Source organism: Dama dama, chromosome 31 (assembly GCF_033118175.1).
Source record: "Dama dama isolate Ldn47 chromosome 31, ASM3311817v1, whole genome shotgun sequence".
In the NCBI taxonomy this organism is placed as follows: domain Eukaryota; kingdom Metazoa; phylum Chordata; class Mammalia; order Artiodactyla; family Cervidae; genus Dama; species Dama dama.
Window position 1 is genome coordinate 55,049,520 of NC_083711.1, and position 22,695 is coordinate 55,072,214.

Consider the following 22,695-nt stretch of genomic DNA (forward strand, 5'->3'; position numbering starts at 1 on the left):
TCAGTGTGGGGAGAATTTACATTTTGTATTATGTTTGGTATTCCATTTCTTGAACACAGCGTATCTCTTCATTTATTTAGATCTTTGATTATTTTTTTTATCAGCATTTATACATTTTATCAGCATGTATACTTTTCAGCATACATGCATTGGATATGTTTTTATTAGATTTATAATTAATTACTTCATTTTAAAAACTATTTGGTGGCTCAGGTGGTAAAAAATCTGCCTGCAATACAGAAGACCTGGGTTCAATCCCTGAGTCAGGAAGATCCCCTGGAGAAGGGCTTGACAACCCACTCCAGTATTCTTGCCTGGAGAATTCTGTGGGCACAGCCTGGTGGGCTACAGTCCATGGCGTCTCAAAGAGTCGTACGTGACTGGGTGACTAACACTTTCACTTTTCACTTCATTTTAAAAAGTATTGTAAATGGTATTATATTTTTAATTATGTTGTCTACATGTTTACTTCTAGTATCTAAAAATGTTAATTTTGATGTCCATATGTTCATTGTTCATAAATAAAAATATAATTGATTTCTGTATGTTGAACTTGTATCTTTTGACCTTATAAATTCATGTATTCATTTTAAAAATTGTTTTTGTAGATTCCTTGGGATTTTCCATATAGACAATTACACCTTCTGCAAACAGGGATAGTTTTATTTCTTTTTTCAGAACTATATTATTTTTCAGAGCTTCCCAGGTAGTTCATTTGGTAAAGAATCCACCTGCAATGCAGGAGACCTGAGTTTGATCCCTGGATTGGAAAGCTCCCCTGGAGGAGGGCAGAGCAACACATTCCAGTATTGTTGCTGGGAGAATCCCTCTGGACAGAGGAGCCTGGTGGGCTACAGTCCATGGGGTCACAAAGAATCAGGCATGACTGAGTGACTAAATACAGCATAGACCTTTTATTTCCTTTCCTTGATTTACTGCGCTGGCGGAACTTAGAGCTCTATATAATAAGAGTAATGAAAGTGGATATTTTTGCCTTGTTGCTGATCTTAGGAAAAAAGGGATTTAATACGTTGGTGTTGTAATGTTAGCTGTAGGTTCTTTTTAGATTCTCTTCATCAAACGAAGAAATCCTCCTTGATTCTTTTTACTTAAAGTTTTGTTTTTTTTAATCATGAATGGATGTTGAATTTTGTTGAATATTTTTTCTGAATCAATGGATATGATCATATGATTTTTCTCTTTTTATCTGTTAATATGGTGGATTATATTAATTGATTTTTGAATATTGAACTATCCTTGCATTCCTGAAATAAGTCTCTGGTTATATTATAGAATTCTTTTTATATATTGTTGAATTCTGTTTGTTAGTATTTTGTTGAGGATTCTTGCATCTATGCTAATGAGGGATATTGATGTGAAGTTTTCCTTTTTGATACTATCTTTGTCTGGTTTTGATATTAAGGTAATACCAAAATCATTTTTCTATTTTTAATTTCATTGATTTCTTCTCTTTGTTGTTTCCTTAATTTCTGCTTATTTGGGTTTATTTGGATCTTTTTCAAGATTCTTGAGGTGAGAATTTAAATTACTGATTTGAAAGATTTCCTTTTCCAAAAATAAAAGCATTTGGTGCTACTGATTCCCCTCTCAGCACTGCTTTTGCTAGTTCCCACAAATCTTGATGGGTTATATTTTCATCTTCATTCAGTTCAGTTTATTTTTCAAAACATTTTCCTTGAGACTTTTGATTCATGGATTATTTATATTGTTAGTTTTCAGGTGTCAAAGAGTATTCCTGTTACTCTTTCTGCTAATGATTTCTAATTTGATTCTGTTGTGGTCAGAGAACATCCCTTTAAGATTTTAATTTCCTTTTTTAAAAATTTTATTTACTTATGTTTGTATGTATGTATGGATGGATGGATGTATTTTTGCCTGTGTTGGATCTTCTTTCCTACATGGGCTTTCTCTAGCTTCAGAGAGTGGCGACTACTCTCCAGTTGCCGTGTGTGGGCTTCTCCTTGCAGTGGCTTCTCTTAATGTGGAATATGGACTCTAGGTCCGCGGACTTCAGTAGTTGTGGCACATGTGGGCTCAAGAGCTGGGGTTCCTGAGCTCTAGAGCACAGGATCAGTAGTTGTGGTGCACCGGCCTAGTTGCTCCACAGCACATGGGACTCTCCTGGTTCAGTTCAGTCACTCAGTCGTGTCTGACTCTTTGCGACCCCATGAACCGCAGCACGCCAGGCCTCCCTGTCCATCACCAACTCCCGCAGTCCACCCAAACCCATGTCCATGCAGTCGGTGATGCCATCCAACCATCTCATCCTCTGTCGTCCCCTTCTCCTCCTGCCCCCAATCCCTCCCAGCATCAGGGTCTTTTCCAGTGAGTCAGCTCTTTGCCTCAGGTGGCCAAAGTATTGGAGTTTCAGCTTCAGCATCAGTCCTTCCAATGAACACCCAGGACTGACCTCCTTTAGGATGGACTGGTTGGATCTCCTTGCAGTCCAAGGGACTCTCAAGAGTCTTATCCAACACTACAGTTTAAAAGCATCAATTCTTCGGCACTCAGCTTTCTTCACAGTCCAACTCTCACATCCATACATGACCACTGGAAAAACCATAGCCTTGACCAGACAGACCTTTGTTAGCAAAGTAATGTCTCTGCTTTTTAATATGCTATCTAGGTTGGACCTAGACCAGGGATCAAACCTGTGTCTTCTGCATTGGCAGGTGGATTCTTTACCACTGAGCCACCAGAGAAGCCCAGGATTTTACGTTAAGTTTGTTGATGAGCTTGTTTTATGGTCTAGCATATCATCTCTCTTGGTATGTATTCCCTGGGCACTTGAGAAAGAATGTCATTCGCTGTTGTTGGGTCAGGTGTTCCATAAATGTTGGTTGGATCCTGTTGTTTGATGTTGTTGAGACCTTGTATATTCTTATTTTTTCTCCAGTCATTCTGAGAGAGGTTTGTCAGTGTCTCACACTCTGAATTTATCTGTGTCTTGTATCAGTTCTATATAAGTTTTGATTTTTACATTTTCTATAGATCCACTATTAGTGTATACACATTTAGGACTGCTCTATCGTCTTGGAGGTGTGGCCGTTTTATCATGAGGCCCTTAATATCCCTGTCTGTGTCTGGTGATTTTGCTCTGAAGTCTTCTTTTCTGATTAATATAGCACTCTTTCTTCATTTTGATTAATGTTTGCAGGATACACCTTTTCCATTCTTTTACTTTCAACCTACCTATGCTATTGTATTTGAAGTGAGTTTTTTGTAGTATATAGTTAGATCATGTTTTTTAACCCACTGCTAATCTGGTTTTTAATTAATGCATTTACTTCTACTTTCTTTATGTCCCTTTACTTCCTGCATTTATAATACAGTTGTCTTAAATATTTAACATACGTTTAGAACTGTATTAGATACTGTTAGAATTTGTTAAAACCATTGAAATTAATTTAGAAAAGTCAGGAGAAGAAGGAAAGCATGTTGTATTTACCCATATTTTTGCTTAGCATGTTCTTTTTCCTTCCTTATATTTTGAGGTTGCTTCTTTTATTTTTTTCCTTTATGCTTATTAGCATTCTTTAGCTGCTCTTTTTGACAAGGTCTGTTGGTGAAAGTTCTCTCATTTTTTCTTCCTCTGATCATGTCTTTATTTTCATTTCCTTCTTGAAGGATATTTTCACAGGCTATAGGATCCTAGGTTGACAGTTCTGTTTTTTTAGCTCTTGAAAAATTGCCACTGCCTTCTCACCTCCATGGTTTCTAATTTGATGACTGTGTGTCTTGGTATACGTTGCTTGCCAGATTTGACAAGTTTTTAGCCATTATTTGTTTGTGTACCTTCCCAACTTGCCCTTTTTTTCTCCTTCCTCCCTGGATTATAGTCACATGGATTTTAAAAGTTTGTTGTTGTCATAGATCCCGAGGCTCTGTTGAGAATTTTCAGACTTTTTTCTTTCTTTTGTTCCACTTGCATAATATCTATTGTTCTCTTTTCTAATTTCTTTTCTAATTTCACTGATTTCTTTCCTCTGTCCTGTCCACTCTGCCTTTGACCCCATTCATTAAGTTTTAAATTTTGGTTATTGTTTTTCTCAGTTCCACAGTTTCCAGTTGGTTCTTTTTGATATTTTCAATTTATTTTCTGAGACATTTTATGTTTTCTTCTGTTTCAAGTATGTTTGCAGCAACTCATTTAAACTTTTTTTTTTTTTAAATAATAATTGCTTTAAAATCTTTGTTGGATAATTTTAATGTCTCATCTTTAATTTGTCATGTGTTTATTTTTATTCAAGTTGAGGCAGTCTTAGTTTTGGTATGTGAAATGACTTTCAGTTGAAACCTGGATATTTTCGGCATTATGTTGTGAATCTTTGGATCTTACATAAATTTCCTGGTTTAGTTAACTTCCTCTGACACTGTTCTATCAGAGGTGAGGGATGACACCATCTTATTACTGCCAGAAAGGAAGAGAAATCTAGTTTTCCCCACTTGGCTGCCATTGACATCCAAGGCAGAGAAGGAATCTTTAGTACTTCCAGGCTGAGGTGGGAGGCCCCATCCCTCACTCAGCTCTGAAAGTACCACTGCCGCTGGAACAGTCAGGAGTGTTTCACTGATACTTTACACATGGTCTCCTCTGGCACCAAGGGGCAGGGTTCTGGTGGCCTCTTTGCTGCTGGGTAGTAGTCAGAGTCCTGGTGTGTCTTCATGGGCCTCTTCTGATGCCACGCAAGTGGAGAGAAAGAGAGAAACACTGTTACCACTCAGGGGATAATGGAAGTTATCTGTCTGCACATGATCGCCATTGACTCTGTGTATGCAGGAGGAGAGGGAGGGCTTGGACGTGTTCCTGTGAGTGAAAATCCCAGCTCCCTCCGTGCACTTCTGACGCCACTCCGTTGTGGTGGTCAGGGGCCGTAGTTTTTCCTGTCATAATTATCTCATGTGGTGCAGTCATTGTGTAAAAATTTGCTCTCCATAGGCTTTCCTTGTCCTTTAGATCTGGCTTTTGTTGGGACTTCTTTGTCTGCACCTCACTGGCATTTCTTTGTTTCTGGCTTCTTCAGTTTCAAGTCTAGGATGTATAGGGTGAAAAGAAGATCCAGGGAACTCAACACTGTGTTGTCCCTTGGGTCTTGAAGTCCCGAACTAGCTTGCCTTCATTTCTTCCTTTCAGAGTTTTCTTATATAATGTGCAGTGTTTTTAGTTGGGCTTCCCCAGTAGCTCAGCAGTAAAGAATCTGTCTGCAGTGAAGGAGGCATGGGTTCCATCCCTGGGTAGGGAGGATCCCCTGGAGGGGAGGGCATGGCAACCCACTCCAGTGTTCTTGCTGGGAAATACCATAGATGGAGGAGCCTGAGGAGCTGCAGTCCATGGGGTGGCGAAGAGTCGGACACGACTGAGGCAGCTGAGCGTGCAGCGAGAGCAGTAGGGATGAGTGTGTTTGTACCACCTTTCTGGAAATAAAATTCCCTCACCTTTTTTTTAATGTGACAGAGAAGGTGAAAACACTGCATGGATGGTATTGTAGAGAACATGGCTTGGGATTTCCAGGTGGAATTATTAACATTGGAATGGGACTTCCAGAGACAGATTCTTAGCAGAGGTAATTTAGATGATCCTTCAGGTTCCCATATCTCCTCAGAAGACCTGAGTTGCTGGTTGGTGACTGACAGTGACACAGTGTTTGAATTTTCTTGCCATATGCTATTTTGGTCTTGATTTTGTATGTATAGTAGGACAAGAAGCATATTGGGTAAGATTATACCTTTGTAAGTCATTTTCAGCTATTACACTGTTTAGTGGATTGCACTGGATTTTAGTATAATGGGCCAAATGTCCTTTCAGTCAGTAAATTGATACCACCATCTCTTACAGATGCTGTAATAAATATTCCTACAATTTTATTTTTTTGCTTCTTTTTTAAATTTTGGGCTTAAATTTTTTTTTTTAAGTTTTTAGATTAACTGACAATAAAATTGGCTTTTGGTGTATATAGTTCTATTTATTTTAAAACACAAATAGATTTTATGTAGGGCTCAGGGTTCACATTTATTGAGTTCTATTCCCCGCCCTGCCCCGCCATTCCAGCTTTTCTTAATGTGGCATGTAGTCATACTCTTCTCCCAGCCCCAACTCCTGACAACATTGTTTTTATCTGCATTGCAATAGTTTGGTCTTTTGGAGCATGCAGTATAAATTGAATCATACAGTGTATAGTCTTTTTTTTTTTTTTTTCATCAAGGAAGTGCATTTTTTTTTTTTTTAATTTATTTTTTTTTATTAGGTTGAGGCTAATTACTTCACAACATTTCAGTGGGTTTTGTCATACATTGATATGAATCAGCCATAGATTTACACGTATTCCCCATCCCGATGCCCCCTCCCACCTCCCTCTCCACCCGAATCCTCTGGGTCTTCCCAGTGCACCAGGCCTGAGCACTTGTCTCATGCATCCCACCTGGGCTGGTGATCTGTTTCACCATAGATAATATACATGCTGTTCTTTTGAAACATCCCGCCCTCACCTTCTCCCACAGAGTTCAAAAGTCTGTTCTTTATTTCTGTGTCTCTTTTTCTGTTTTGCATATAGGGTTATCGTTACCATCTTTCTAAATTCCATATATATGTGTTAGTATGCTGTAATGTTCTTTATCTTTCTGGCTTACTTCACTCTGTATAATGGGCTCCAGTTTCATCCATCTCATTAGGACTGATTCAAATGAGTTCTTTTTAACGGCTGAGTAATATTCCATGGTGTATATGTACCAGAGCTTCCTTATCCATTCATCTGCTGATGGGCATCTAGGTTGCTTCCATGTCCTGGCTATTATAAACAGTGCTGCGATGAACATTGGGGTGCATGTGTCTCTTTCAGATCTGGTTTCCTCAGTGTGTATGCCCAGAAGTGGGATTGCTGGGTCATATGGCAGTTCTATTTCCAGTTTTTTAAGAAATCTCCACACTGTTTTCCATAGCGACTGTACTAGTTTGCATTCCCTCCAACAGTGTAAGAGGGTTCCCTTTTCTCCACACCCTCTCCAGCATTTATTGCTTGTAGACTTTTGGATAGCAGCCATCCTGACTGGCGTGTAATGGTACTTCATTGTGGTTTTGATTTGCATTTTTCTAATAATGAGAGATGTTGAGCATCTTTTCATGTGTTTGTTAGCCATCTGTATGTCTTCTTTGGAGAAATGTCTGTTTAGTTCTTTGGCCCATTTTTTGATTGGGTCATTCATTTTTCTGGAATTGAGCTGCAGGAGTTGCTTGTATATTTTTGAGATTAATCCTTTGTCTGTTTCTTCATTTGCTATTATTTTCTCCCAATCTGAGGGCTGTCTTTTCACCTTACTTATAGTTTCCTTTGTTGTGCAAAAGCTTTTAAGTTTCATTAGGTCCCATTTGTTTAATTTTGCTTTTATTTCCAATATTCTGGGAGGTGGGTCATAGAGGATCTTGCTGTGATTTATGTCGGAGAGTGTTTTGCCTATGTTCTCCTCTAGGAGTTTTATAGTTTCTGGTCTGACATTTAGATCTTTAATCCATTTTGAGTTTATTTTTGTGTATGGTGTTAGAAAGTGTTCTAGTTTCATTCTTTTACAAGTGGTTGACCAGTTTTCCCAGCACCACTTGTTAAAGAGGTTGTCTTTTTTCCATTGTATATCCTTGCCTCCTTTGTCAAAGATAAGGTGTCCATAGGTTCGTGGATTTATCTCTGGGCTTTCTATTCTGTTCCATTGATCTATATTTCTGTCTTTGTGCCAGTACCATACTGTCTTGATGAGTGTGGCTTTGTAGTAGAGTCTGAGGTCAGGCAGGTTGATTCCTCCAGTTCCATTCTTCTTTCTCAAGATTACTTTGGCTATTCGAGGTTTTTTGTATTTCCATACAAATTGTGAAATTCTTTGGTCTAGTTCTTTGAAAAATACCGTTGGTAGCTTGATAGGGATTGCATTGAATCTATAGATTGCTTTGGGTAGAATAGCCATTTTGACAATATTGATTCTTCCAATCCATGAACACAGTATGTTTCTCCATCTGTTTGTGTCCTCTTTGATTTCTTTCATCAGTGTTTTCTAGTTTTCTATGTATAGGTCTTTTGTTTCTTTAGGTAGATATACTCCTAAGTATTTTATTCTTTTTGTTGCAATGGTGAATGGTATTGTTTCCTTAATTTCTCTTTGTTTTTTCTCTTGTTTTTTCATTGTTAGTATATAGGAATGCAAGGGCTTTCTGTGTGTTAATTTTATATCCTGCAACTTTACTATATTCATTGATTAGCTCTAGTAATTTTCTGGAAGAGTCTTTAGGGTTTTCTATGTAGAGGATCATGTCATCTGCAAACAGTGAGAGTTTCACTTCTTCTTTTCCTATGTGGATTCCTTTTACTTCTTTTTCTGTTCTGATTGCTGTGGCCAAAACTTCCAACACTATGTTGAATAGTAGTGGTGAGAGTGGGCACCCTTGTCTTTCTTGTTCCTGATTTCAGGGGAAATGCTTTCAATTTTTCACCATTGAGGGTGATGCTTGCTGTGAGTTTGTCATATATAGCTTTTATTATGTTGAGGTATGTTCCTTCTATTCCTGCTTTCTGGAGAGTTTTAATCATAAATGAGTGTTGAATTTTGTCAAAGGCTTTCTCTGCATCTATTGAGATAATCATATGGTTTTTATCTTTCAATTTGTTAATGTGGTGTATTACATTGATTGATTTGCGGATATTAAAGAATCCTTGCATTCCTGGGATAAAGCCCACTTGGTCATGGTGTATGATTTTTTTAATATGTTGTTCGATTCTGTTTGCTAGAATTTTGTTAAGGATTTTTGCATCTATGTTCATCAGTGATATTGGCCTGTAGTTTTCTTTTTTTGTGGCATCTTTGTCTGGTTTTGGAATTAGGGTGATGGTGGCCTCATAGAATGATTTTGGAAGCTTACCTTCATCTGCAATTTTCTGGAAGAGTTTGAGTAAGATAGGTGTTAGCTCTTCTCTAAATTTTTGGTAGAATTCAGCTGTGAAGCCATCTGGTCCTGGGCTTTTGTTTGCTGGAAGATTTTTGATGACAGTTTCGATTTCCTTGCTTGTGATGGGTCTGTTAAGATCTTCTATTTCTTCCTGGTTCAGTTTTGGAAAGTTATACTTTTCTAAGAATTTGTCCATTTCATCCAAGTTGTCCATTTTATTGGCATAGAGCTGCTGGTAGTAGTCTCTTATGATCCTTTGTATTTCAGTGTTGTCTGTTGTGATCTCTCCATTTTCATTTCTAATTTTGTTAATTTGGTTTTTCTCTCTTTGTTTCTTAATGAGTCTTGCTAATGGTTTGTCAATTTTGTTTATTTTTTCAAAAAACCAGCTTTTAGCTTTGTTGATTTTTGCTATGGTCTCTTTAGTTTCTATTACATTTATTTCTGCCCTGATTTTTAAGATTTCTTTCCTTCTGCTAACCCTGGGGTTCTTTGTTTCTTCCTTCTCTAATTGCTTTAGGTGTAGAGTTAGGTTATTTATTTGGCTTTTTTCTTGTTTCTTGATGTAAGCCTGTAATGCTATGAAGCTTCCCCTTAGCACTGCTTTTACAGTGTCCCATAGGTTTTGGGTTGTTGTGTTTTCATTTTCATTCATTTCTATACATATTTTGATTTCTTCTAAGATTTGTTGGTTATTCAGAAGCGTGTTATTTAGCCTCCATATGTTTGAATTTTTAACAAATTTTTTCCTGTAATTGAGATCTAATCTTATTGCACTGTGGTCAGAAAAGATGACTGGAATGATTTCAATTTTTTTGAATTTTCCAAGACCAGATTTATGGCCCAGGATGTGATCTATTCTGGAGAAGGTTCCGTGTGCACTTGTGAAAAAGGTGAAGTTGATTGTTTTGGGGTGAAATGTCCTATAGATATCAATTAGGTCCATTGTGTCATTTAAGGTTTGTGTTTCCTTGTTAATTTTCTGTTTAGTTGATCTATCCATAGTTGTGAGTGGGGTATTAAAGTCTCCCACTATTATTGTGTTACTATTAATTTCCTCTTTCATACTCGTTAGTGTTGCCGTACATATTGTGGTGCTCCTATGTTGGGTGCATATATATTTATAATTGTTATATCTTCTTCTTGGGTTGATCCTTTGATCATTATGTAGTGTCCTTCTTTGTCTCTTTTCACTCCTTTATTTGAAAGTCTATTTTATCTGATATGAGTATTGCGACTCCTGCTTTCTTTTGGTCTCCGTTTGCATGAAATATTTTTTTCCAGCCCTTCACTTTTAGTCTGTATGTGTCTCTTGTTTTGAGGTGGGTCTCTTGTAGACAGCATATATAGGGGTCTTGTTTTTGTATCCATTCAGCCAATCTTTGTCTTTTGGTTGGGGCATTCAACCCATTTATATTTAGGGTAATTATTGATAGGTGTGGTCCCGTTGCCATATACTTTGTTATTTTGGGTTCACGTTTATACAACCTTTCTGCATTTACTGTCTAGAGAAGATCCTTTAGCATTTGTTGAAGAGCTGGTTTGGTGGTGCTGAATTCTCTCAGCTTTTGCTTATCTGTAAAGCTTTTGAATTCTCCTTCATATCTGAATGAGATCCTTGCTGGATACAGTAATCTAGGTTGTAGGTTATTCTCTTTCATTACTTTCAGTACGTCCTGCCATTCCCTTCTGGCCTGGAGGGTTTCTATTGATAGATCAGCTGTTATCCTTATGGGAATCCCTTTGTGTGTTATTTGTTGTTTCTCCCTTGCTGCTTTTAATATTTGTTCTTTGTGTTTGATCTTTGTTAATTTGATTAATATGTGTCTTGGGGTGTTTCGTCTTGGGTTTATCCTGTTTGGGACTCTCTGGGTTTCTTGGATTTGGGTGGCTATTTCCTTCCCAATTTTAGAGAAGTTTTCAGCTATTATCTCCTCGAGTATTTTCTCATGACCTTTCTTTTTGTTTTCTTCTTCTGGGACTCCTATGATTCGAATGTTGGGGCGTTTCACATTGTCCCAGAGGTCCCTGAGGTTGTCCTCATTTCTTTTGATCCTTTTTTCTTTTTTCCTCTCTGCTTCATTTATTTCCACCATTTTATCTTCTACCTCACTTATCCTATCTTCTGCCTCCGTTATTCTACTCTTGGTTCCCTCCAAAGTGTTTTTGATCTCATTCATTGCATTATTCATTTTTAATTGACTCTTTTTTTATTTCTTCTAGGTCTTTATTAAACATTTCTTGCATCTTTTCAATCTTCGTCTCCAGGCTATTTATCTGTAACTCCATTTTGTTTTCAAGATTTTGGATCAATTTTATTATCATTATTCTAAATTATTTTTCAGGTAGATTCCCTATCTCCTCCTCCTTTGTTTGACTTGGTGGGCATTTTTTCATGTTCCTTTACCTGTTGGGTATTTCTTTGCCTTTTCATCTTGTTTAGATTGCTGTGTCTGGAGTGGGCTTTCTGTATTCTGGAGGTCTGTGGTTCCTTTATATTGTGGAGGATTTACCCAGTCATTGGGGTTAGACGATTGGCTTGTCAAGGTTTCCTGGTTTGGGGAGCTTGCGTCAGTGTTCTGGTGCGTGGAACTTGATTTCTTGTCTTTGGAGAGCAATGGAGTGCCCAGTAATGAGTTTTGAGATGGGTCTATGTGTGAGGTGTGACCTTGGGCAGCCTGTATGTTGACGTTCAGGGCTATGTTCCTGCGTTGCTGGAGAATTTGCGTGGTATGTCTTGCTTTAAAACTTATTGGCTCTTGGGTGGTGGTTGGTTTCAGTGTAGGTATGGAGGCTTTTGGACGGTCACTTATTACTTAAAGTTCCATGTAGTCAGGAGTTTTCTGGTGTTCTCAGGTTTGGGGCTTAAGTCTCCTGCCTCTGGATTTCAGTTTTATTCTTCCTGTCGTCTCAGGACTTCTCCAACTATACAGCACTGGTAATAAAACTTCTAGGTTAATAGCGAAAAGATTCTCCCCCGTTAGGGACACCCAGAGAGGTTCACAGAGTTACATGAAGAAGAGGAGAGGGAGGAGGGAGATAGAGATGAGCAGGAGGAGAAAAAGGGGGACTCAAGAGGAGAGAGACAGATCTACGCAGTTGTCTGTTCCCAGAGTGTTCGCCGTAGCCCAGACACCTACAAAGATTCACAGAATTGGATTGGGAAGAGAAGGGGAAAGGAGGAAATAGAGGTGTTCTGAGGTAGAAAACAGAGAGTCAAGATTGGGAGAGAGTAATCAACACACTCCTGAATAAAAATGGGAACTGAATTTCGGTTTAAAAATAGGGCTGCCCTTCTTTTTTTTTTGTAAGGTTATAGTGTAATGAAAATGAAAATTAAGGAGTAGTAGAGGAGTACTAGAGGACTTTAAAAGAAATAAGAGAAAAAGGAAAGAAAAAAAAAAAAGAAAAAATATTTTTTTCCCTAATTAAAAAAATCATAAAAATCTATGAAAATGAAAGTTAAGGAGTAATGGGGGAGTAATAGGGAATTTTAAAGGAAAATAAAAGAGAAAAAATAAAAAATAAATTTTTTTTCTTACTTAAAAAAAAAAAAGTAAAAATATATCTAGGAATTTCTCTGGTGGTGTTGCGGTCAGTGTGGGTTCGGCTCAGTTTCAGATAGCTCCTCGTTCCAGCTTACCCTTCTCGATATCTACAGGCTCCTCCGGTGTAGTCGGTGTTTTCTAGAGGGATTTTAATCTGTTGCACGGTCCCTTCTGAAGCGGTTCCCTTTGTTTATTTGGCTTCTGTTTGCCTGTCTCTTCAGAGCCTCATTTCCGCCCTGACACAGGCGGGCGGAGGTGGACTCTTATTCAGGTAGCTAGTTCCGTCGCTCTGCGGGGCGGGGCCGGTGCTGCGGGGCGGGGCCGGCGCTGCGGGGCGGGGCCGGCGCTGCGGGGCGGGGCCGGCGCTGCGGGGAGGGGCCGGCGCTGCGGGGCGGGGCTGGCGCCGCGGGGACGGGCTGGCGCTGCCGGGAGGGGCCGGCGCTGCTTTCTCCGTCTGCGCCGCCCAGGCTCCCGGCTGCTCTATATGGAGCGCGCCCCGCGCTGCGCGAGGTTCCAGCCCTCGGGTGTTCCACAAAAGCGCGGAGGGAAAAGCTGCGCCCGCTCTCAGTGCCTTCCCCGTCAGAGCGGTCCAGGCAGCCAGGGGCTTGGTGGGCGCACTCTCCCCAGGTGTGGCGCGCCCCCTCCCTTCCACGGACCCAGTCTCAGTTTCCGCTGGCGCCAGTCGGGTGCGCGCGCCTTCTGCCCTCCGCGTCCCCAGCCCCAGTCCCCGCCCGCGCCGGTCGGGTGCCTGCGCCCTGTGTCTCCCCGCGACCTTCCCCTCCCCCCTGCCTCCTGCCTCCGGCGGGGCTGGGCCGGTCCGCAGCCTGCGAGCTCTTCTCTGGACTTTCTCGGTCTCCTTGTTCTGCGGACGGCCGGCAGTGTGTTCGGCCGGTTAATTTTCTCTCTCTCTTTTGGTCTCCCACAGTTCATGTTGGCAACTCACAGAAGCTCCCTCCGATTGTCCTCAGGGCACTCAGGCCCAGACCCTACCCCAAGCAGTGCCGCCTAAGACTCCCTTCCCGGGTCGGATCTCCGTCCTTAGCTCTTTTGTCTCACTTTTTATCTTTTATATTTTGTCCTACCTCCTTTTGAAGACAATGGGCTGCTTTTCTGGGCTCCTGATGACCTCAGCTAGCGATCAGAAGTTGGTTTGCGAAGTTTGCTCTGCGTTCAGTTATTCTTTTGATGAATTTGTAGGAGAGAAAGCGGTCTCCCCGTCCTACTCCTCCGCCAGTGTATAGTCTTTTGAGATTGGCTTTTTTCACTTGCTGTAATGCCTGAGGTTCACCCAAGTTCTTGCATCAGTAGCAGCTTCTCATTTTCTGCTAAATGTTATCCCTTCATATCAGGTTGTTCTCAGTGTATGGCAGTCATGAATAAAGCTACCATAAGTGTTGATGTAGAGATTTTTGTGTGAATATAAGCATTGATTTCTCCTGGGTTAATACCTAGGAATAAGATTGCACATATTTATATGAGGAATAACCAAACTTTTCCAGAGTACTGAACCACCTTTAAGTTCTTTTTTTTTTTTTTTTTTTGGTCATCTTCAGGAGTATCAGCCTTTACTTGCTTGAGCATTTAAAAATCATTGTCAAATAATATTGACCCCTCCATTGTTTCATAATTGTGGGCTGTTGATGATCATTTCCTATGCAAGTTGAGATTTTTCTTATTTATTCATATGCTGACTAATTTGGGGTTTTATCCCGGACATTTTGATTATTTATGAGACTCTGAGTCTTTTATAAAGTCTGTGGGAAATATAGTGATACTTTAGTTTTAGTAGGACATTGATTCACGTAAGTTCGGGATTCAGGTTCCAACCAGCCATCTGTAAATTTTTTCTCTTTTGATTTTATTTGTTTGTTTTTCACTGGAGGCTGATCGCTTTACAATATTGTGTTAGATCCTGCTGTACAACACTTGCTGTCAGTGGCAAGTGTGAATCGTGTCCTGGGTCAGTGCTGTTTTTAAAGCCTTTTCAGCGTTACTCAGATGTGTCCTCTGATTTGCCACCCAGTGGCCAGTCTGAGAACGAGCAGTGCTGTCAGACACTGGTCAGGGTCCGTGTGTGCTGCTGAGGATCAGTTCCCTGCGTGTGTAGCTTGGGATGAGACCAGGGGTTCATGACGAACTCCTCTGTACCGTCTCCCACTGTGATTTTGATTCTGTGATTGGAAAGCTGGGGCTTTAGGGTCTACGCTCTGCTGAGTGCCTCCCATGATTGGACCTGTGTCTGGGAATAAGCCATGAGTGGATCAAGAGATGGGTTTGCCCCACGCTCTTGGAAGCTGAGTTTCTCTAATCAGAGATGAAGGTTCCCCTTACTCAGATTTTTGGTTCCTGTGGATTCCTGTTTCTGCTGCCTGCTTTCGCTACCACAGAAATGCCTGAAGTCCTAACACATGAGAGAAGGAAGCAAATGGTACTTCACAATTTGTTGTTCTTCGTTTTCCTGCTGCCTTAATAGCTGTGACATATGTTCTTTCCAGGTTTTATAGCTACATTTGGTAGAACAGAAAAGGTGGAGTATATTTCCTCCCTCTTATCCAGACTAGAGCCCACTGGGCTTGCTCTAGTGTTGAAATAATTAATGAAAAGGCAGAAGTATTCCAGTTTTGTAAAGTCTGAGGGTCATACAATTTGGAGGCCATGTAAGCAAAGGAAGACAAGTGATGAAAATGAAATTAGGCACATTGTTCTTGGGTAGGGCTGTGAAAGTGGAGAACGCTGAAGCGTAAGCTTCATTGGCTTTAATAAAAAAAACCTACCTGTAGGGAAAAGATGAAACATGAATAAATATTGATTATGGGTCAGATATTAAACAGGGTGTTTTTTATTCATGTTTTTATCTAATATTCATAATAAAACATGCAACCTATTTTATGCCCAATAGACACATGTGAAAAACAGATTTAGAGTGGTTAAATCATACAGATATGAGAGGCTTAATAACTCTATTCTAAAGCACATGGTCTTTCTCCTCTCCATAATACTTTGTGAAATAAGTAAGAGATTAAGAGAACTAGTATAGGCTTGTGGCTAAGAGCATAGGGTCAGAAGCCAGACTGCTGCCAGGATTCACTTTCCTTACCTCTATATGTCTGTAAAATGGGAATAATAGTACCAACCTCATAGATTGATGTGAGAATTAAATGGTTACTATTTAATAGCATTCAGAATAGCTTCTGACTAGTAGTAAGTGCTTTTTATCTACCATGTACAACTGTGCATTTAGATAAATTTAGTCAAATTATATGTGCTGTGTTAGCAGCCTTACTTCTTGAGCTACAAAGGCAAATTATAAGAAAAGAGAATTTGTAAAATTTATACATAAGTTGTATTACAGTTTTACAGATTTGGAATACAATCTGAGATATAATTAGTGAATTAGGCTACATATTATATAATCAGTAATATCTTTATTTTCTGTACAGAATTTAAAATTTCTTTTTTTAAATTTAGGGGTGCTAACCTATTTAACAAACAAAGCTAGAAGAAAAGTTCAACATGGGTGACTTGAAAATCCACACAATTACAGGTTAAATGTTTTGGGGAAATGGCAAATAATAACACAGAAGTAGACAAGTTCAACAGAAAGAAAAATATTTATTTTCTTAGATATATTTAAAGTTTTAAACACTCCCAGGCTCTTCTATAAAGTGGAGACAGTAGAAGCATCAGTCTGTATTAGTTAACTATTAAAGTGTAACTGGAATGCAAAAGTAGGAAGTCAAGAAATACCTGAAGTAACAGGTAAATTTGGCCTTGGAGTACAGAATGAAGCAGGGCAAAGGCTTATAGAGTTTTGCCAAGAGAATGTACTGGTCATAGCAAACACCCTCCCCAACAACACAAGAGAAGACTCTACCTGTGGACATCACCAGATGGTCAATACTCAAATCAGGTTGATTATATTCTTTGCAGCTAAAGATGGAGAAGCTCTATACGGTCAGCAATAACAAGACCAGGAGTTGTCTGTGGCTCAGATCATGAACTCCTTATTGCCAAATTCAGACTTAAATTGAAGAAAGTAGGGAAAACCACCAGACCATTCAGGTATGACCTAAATCAAATCCCTTATGATTATACAGTGGAAGTGACAAATAGATTCAAGGGATTAGATCTGATAGACTAAGTGCCTGAAGAACTATGGAGAGAGTTTGTGACACTGTACAGGAGGCAGGGATCAAGACCATCCCCAAGAAAAACAAATGCAAAAAGGCAAAAATGGTTGTCTAGGGGGCCTTACAAATAGCTGAGAAAAGAAGAGAAGCTAAAGGCAAAGGAGAAAAGGGAAAGATATACCTATTTGAATGCAGAGTTTCAAGGAATAGCAAGGAGAGATAAGAAAGCCTTCCTCAGTGATTAATGCAAAGAAATAGAAGAGAAACAACCCAATGGGATGGACTAGAGATCTCTTCAAGAAAATTAGAGATACCAAGGGGACATTTCGTGCAAAGATGGGCACAATAAAGGACAGAAATGGTATGGGTCACTTTAAGGTGGTTTCATTCACATGCCTGGCTAGCTTGTGACTGACTGGGTTCATGAGCTTCCCAGCCACATGGACCTTTCCTTGGGCCTTCTTGAGTATTCTCACGATTTTGCATTCCCTAGAGCAAGAAGTTGTAGAGCAATCAAGGCAGAAGTCATAATGTCTTCTGTGTGAGCTAGCCTCAGAATTCTCTTTGATTTCTACAGTAACCCTGCTGGGTGGTCACCTAACCACCTACAAAGGTGGTCCCGATTCAGTGTGAAAAGGAACTCCGGCCGGGGTGGTGGGCAGCATCTCAGAGACTGTTTAACACTTAACCTTTCAGAAAAGAAAGTGAAACTGTTAGTCACTCAGTTGTGTCTGACTTTGTGATCCCATGCGCTGTAGCCTTCCATGAGGCTCCTCTGTCCATGGGATTTCCCAGGCAAGAATACTGGAGTGGGTAGCCATTCCCTCTTCCAGGGTCTCTTCCCAACCCAAGGATTGGGTCCCAGGTCTCTTGCATTGCAGGCAGATTCTTTACCATCTGAGCCACCAGGGGCGCTTATTTTACAGGGTTATTTAACTATTAAATGAGGTTACTCTAGTGAAGCTTCTGAAAGGACTAGAAGCCCTGTATAATACCTGTTTGATTAGTGTTTTTAATTGATGATCTTGATCAATAGAAATCAGTTTCTAGTTGTTTCCTAAAAGTAAAGGAGACTTAAAGTGACTTTATGGAAGAGCTGAATACTGATGAGGAAAGTCTTCAAATTGTTCTTTCAGTCATTAATTTGTTTAGAAGCTAGGTTGGTTAGAGTTTAAAGCAAGAATATTGATAAATACTTAAGTAACAATTTTGACTCACAATGAACTCATTTAATTTTCTTGCCACCTAGTACATGATCACTGAGGAAGAATAGTAAATGTAGGGTATGCATTTTTGTATGTGATTGAATATTACTGAAATTCTTCTACTTTCTCTAAGGTTTAAACAGATTCAAAATGTTTTTCTTTTTTAGTATATTATATCTTACTCTTGATAATGATGTAAATGTGACTTATTTTGAAGAGGACACTTATTAAATTATTTAGAAAATTATAGAATTTACAATAGTTACTTCTATATGTTGCACAAAAGAAAGCTTGAAGAGAACTCTTATTTAATGGTTTTATTTCAGTGGTAACATAAATGTTGCAATACTTGGCCACTGGAGGGCTCCATATTTTAAGAAATTATATTGAAGATAAAAACGCTCACTGCAACAAGTTTAAGCAGTACAGACAGATTGAAAGGGCTCCTTATTTTTTAGTAAAGATACTGAATTAAACACTTTCTGGTTATAAATGAAAATTGTGCATGTGCAAATAAAGTATATTTTAAAAATGTTTGCTTCTTATATTGGAATGAAAATAAAGCGTATTACACAATTTCTTTATAAATAACATATCTCCCAATTCTCATATCAAAATATAAAACTAGTCACTTGAAAGCCCCTCTGTAGTAAAGAGATTGAAATAGATTAAATACTTTTTTTCTCATCTCTCTTTCCTGTGTGTACTGTTTTTATATGAGGAAACGTCTTATTTTAGGACTCATTGAGGTTATTTCTATTTGGTTTAATGAACTTGCAGTTACCTCAGTGAATGGTGTGACATAATTAATGAAGTTCAGAACATTAGGAGACATTTTGAAATTGAACCAAAAACAGAAGTAAATGTGGCATTAAATAATTGGCAATCAACGATTTTTAGTCTTTCTGTACTTGATATTAGCATTTCTTTGATCCAGATGTGTAATTTACTTTGTTATACACCGAAATCTGAGCTTCAGGGCTTATTTACCAGTATTAAAGTAAAATGGGAACTTAAAAAATTAAGATATTAGAATTTTTTTTTTTTTTTTTGGAGAAATTAGAAATTCTTGTAACAGGTATCAGATTCTACCTGAAGGAAGAATCTTTTGGTCTAGAAAAATTCTAGATGGGAAACTACCATGTTCCGCAAAAACAGCATTTTTGCTTCCTTAATCTTCCCAACTTGAAAGAAGTGTTTTGATTTCTTTATAATTGTGAAATGTTTACTTTTTAAATGTTTGATCTGAGCTTAGGGAAGCCTTCAATATCTCCGACAGTTAAGCAGTTTTTTCCCCCGGTAGGATGTGGGTCTCTTTGTACTGAGCTTGGGGAGCTGAGGTTTTGAGTGAGCTCAGTAGCTAAGCTACCCAGTTACTCAGAAGCTTTGTCTCTTAGCACCTCCTCTTTATAAAGGAAGTGGTAATGCACATTAATATTTAATGAGGGGAAACAAACCCAAACCAAAGTGAAAGAAAGTAAAAAACAGACAACTTCTAAACCTGTTCATTTGAAGACTCTCCAGGGTCTATGAATGTATAGTTCAGTTCAGTCACTCAGTCCTGTTCAACTCTTTGCGACCCCATGAACCGCAGCACGCCAGGCCTCCCTGTCCATCACCGACTCCCGGAGTTTACCCAAACTCATGTTCATTGAGTCGGTGATGCCATCTAACCATCTCATCCTCTGTCATCTCCTTCTCCTCCAGCCTCCAACCTTTCCCAATGTCAGGGTCTTTTCAAATGAGTCAGCTCTTCACATCAGGTGGCCAAAGTAATGGAGTTTCAGCTTCAGCATCAGTCCTTCCAATGAATATTCAGGACTGATTTCCTTTAGGATGGACTGGTTGGATCTCTTTGCAGTCCAAGGGACTCTCAAGAGTCTTCTCCAACACCACAGTTCAAAAGCTTCAATTCTTCAGGGCTTAGCTTTCTTTATAGTCCAACTCTCACATCCATACATGACTACTGGAAAAACCATAGCCTTGACTAGATGGACCTTTGTTGATAAAGTAATGTCTCTGCTTTTTAATATGCTGTCTAGGTTGGTCATAACTTTCCTTCCAAGGAGCAAGTGTCTTTTTAATTTCATGGCTGCATTCACCATCTGCAGTGATTTTGGAGCCCAGAAAAATAAAGTCAACCACTGTTTCCACTGTTTCCCCATTCATTATAGGGGACTGGAATGCAAAAATAGGAAGTCAAGAAATACCTGGAGTAACAGGTAAATTTGGCCTTGGAGTACAGAATGAAGCAGGGCAAAGGCTAATAGAGTTTTGCCAAGAGAATGCACTGGTCATAGCAAACACCCTCTTCCAACAACACAGGAGAAGACTCTACACATGCACATCACCAGATGGTCAACACCAAAATCAAATTGATTATATTCTTTGCAGCCAAAGATGGAGAAACGCTATACAGTCAGCAAAAACAAGACCGGGAGCTGACTGTGGATCAGATCATGAACTCCTTATTGCCAAATTCAAGCTTAAATAGAAGAAAAGTGGGGAAAACCACTAGACCATTCAGGTATGACCTAAATCAAATCCCTTATGATTATACAGTGGAAGTCAGAAATTGATTTAAGGGACTAGATCTGATGGACAGAGTGCCTGATGAACTATGGACTGAGATTTGTGACGTTGTACAGGAGACAGGAATCAAGACCATCCCCATGGAAAAGAAATGCAAGAAAGCCAAATGGCTGTCTGAGGCGGCCTTACAAATAGCTGTGAAAAGAAGAGAAGCAGAAAGCAAAGGAGCAAAGGGAAAGATATGCCCATTTGAATGCAGAGTTCCAAAGAATAGCAAGGAGAGATAAGAAAGCCTTCCTCAGCGATCAATAAAGAAATAGAGGAAAATAATAGAATAGGAAAGCCTGGAAATCTCTTCAAGAAAATTAGAGGTACCAAGGGAACATTTCATGCAAAGATGGGCTCAATAAAAGACAGAAATGGTATGGACCTAACAGAAGCAGAAGATATTAAGAAGAGGTGGCAAGAATACACAGAAGAACTGTACAAAAAAAGATCTTCATGACCCAGATAATCACAATGGTGTGATCACTCACCTAGAGCCAGGTATCCTGGAATGTGAAGTCAAGTGGGCCTCAGGAAGCATCACTGTGAACAAAGCTAGTGGAAATGATGGAATTCCAGTTGACTTATTTCAGATCCTGAAAGATGATGCTGTGAAAGTGCTGCACTCAATATGCCAGCAAATTTGGAAAACTCAGCAGTGGCCACAGGACTGGAAAACGTCAGTTTTCATTCCAATCCCAAAGAAGGGCAATGCTAAAGAATGCTCGAACTGCCGCACAATTGCAATCATCTCACACGCTAGTAAAGTAATGCTCAAAATTCTCCAAGCCAGGCTTCAGCAATACATGAACTGTGAACTTCCAGATGTTCCAGCTGGTTTTAGAAAAGGCAGAGGGACCAGAGATCAAATTGCCAACATCCACTGGATCATCAAAAAAGCAGGAGAGTTCCAGAAAAACATCTGTTTCTGCTTTATGACTACACCAAAGCCTTTGACTGTGTGGATCACAATAAACTGTGGAAAATTCTGTAAGAGATGGGAATACCAGACCACCTGACCTGCCTCTTGATAAACCTGTGTGCAGGTTAGGAAGCAACAGTTAGAACTGGACATGGAACAACAGACTGGTTCCAAATAGGAAAGGAGTATGTCAAGGCTGTATATTGTCACCCTGCTTATTTAACTTATCTGCAGAGTACATCATGAGAAATGTTGGACTGGATGAAGCACAAACTAGAATCAAGATTGCGGGGAGAAATATCAATAACCTCAGATACGCAGATGACACCACTGCCATAAGGCAGAAAGTGAACTAAAGAGCCTCTTGATGAAAGTGAAAGAGGAGAGTGAAAAAGTTGGCTTAAAGCTCAACATTCAGAAAACTAAGTTCATGGCATCCGGTCCTATCACTTCATGAATGTATAAGTCCCTACTTATTTCAACATATAAGGACTAACTATCAATATAGGGATAAAGATACCAAAAAGTCATGCAAGGTAGTAGTCCCGAAGTACTAGTTTTGCACAAGTGATGTTGAGTCATTGTATAGAATGATTTTTTTTTTTTTTTTAAAGCTCCCTCAGGCATCCTCACAGATCATTCTCATTTAAGTGGTTTTATTATCTTTTTAGTGGTTTCAGGATAGGATGTGTCTTCGTCTCTGGGTCTTTAAAAGCCAGTCATGTGATTGTGTTTGGTTGTCTAGGTTGAGAGTGATAAATAGACCCAAAAGGAAGCTTCATCTTGGAAACTTTATGAGGCCCCTCCAAGTTCTGATTAGTTACACAATGTCTCAGTAAATACAGCTACTCTTTATATTTAAATATGTTCTCTCCTCACCCTCAACTTACTGCCAAAGAAAAAAGGGAAACTTGATATTATTTTGGTTGCCGATATGGCCTCCATTAATTTGAATTGAACCACTGAAATTTCTGGGATGAGGTGTGGGGAAAGTGATACTAGATTCTCAGATAGGATTTGCCCCATCATGATGAGTTTTCCGTATGTTATGCATTAAAGCAGTTGGTTCATCTTTTCACTTTTAAACCAGTTCTAACATAAAATGGAATATGGTCTGGCCAGTATATGCTCAGTCGTGTCCAACTCTTTCCAAGTCCATGGACTTTAGCCTGCCAGGTGCTTCTGTCCATGGAATTCACCAGGCAAGAATACTGAATTGGGTTGCCATTCCCTTTTCCAGGGGATTTTCCCAACCCAGGGATTGAACTCTGGTCTCCCACATGGCAGGCAGATTCTTTACCGTCTGAGCCACCAGGGAAGCCTGGCCAGGGGAGCAGGTAATTCTGTGAGTGAAATATGCGTCAGT

At 39.4% G+C, this 22,695-nt stretch overlaps 1 protein-coding gene across 8 annotated transcripts in view; it reads left to right on the forward strand.

The window, feature by feature from the left end:
• BBX (BBX high mobility group box domain containing) overlaps nt 1–22,695 on the forward strand; it is a 287,251-nt gene that overhangs the window by 88,992 nt on the left and 175,564 nt on the right. The window contains exon 3 of one of the 8 annotated variants that reach the window (XM_061134243.1): nt 16,426–16,557. The exons of the other annotated variants lie outside the window; for them this stretch is intronic. The gene's annotated coding sequence lies outside the window, so the exon portion shown is untranslated. The remainder of the gene's footprint in view (nt 1–16,425; nt 16,558–22,695) is intronic. 8 annotated transcript variants of the gene reach the window in all.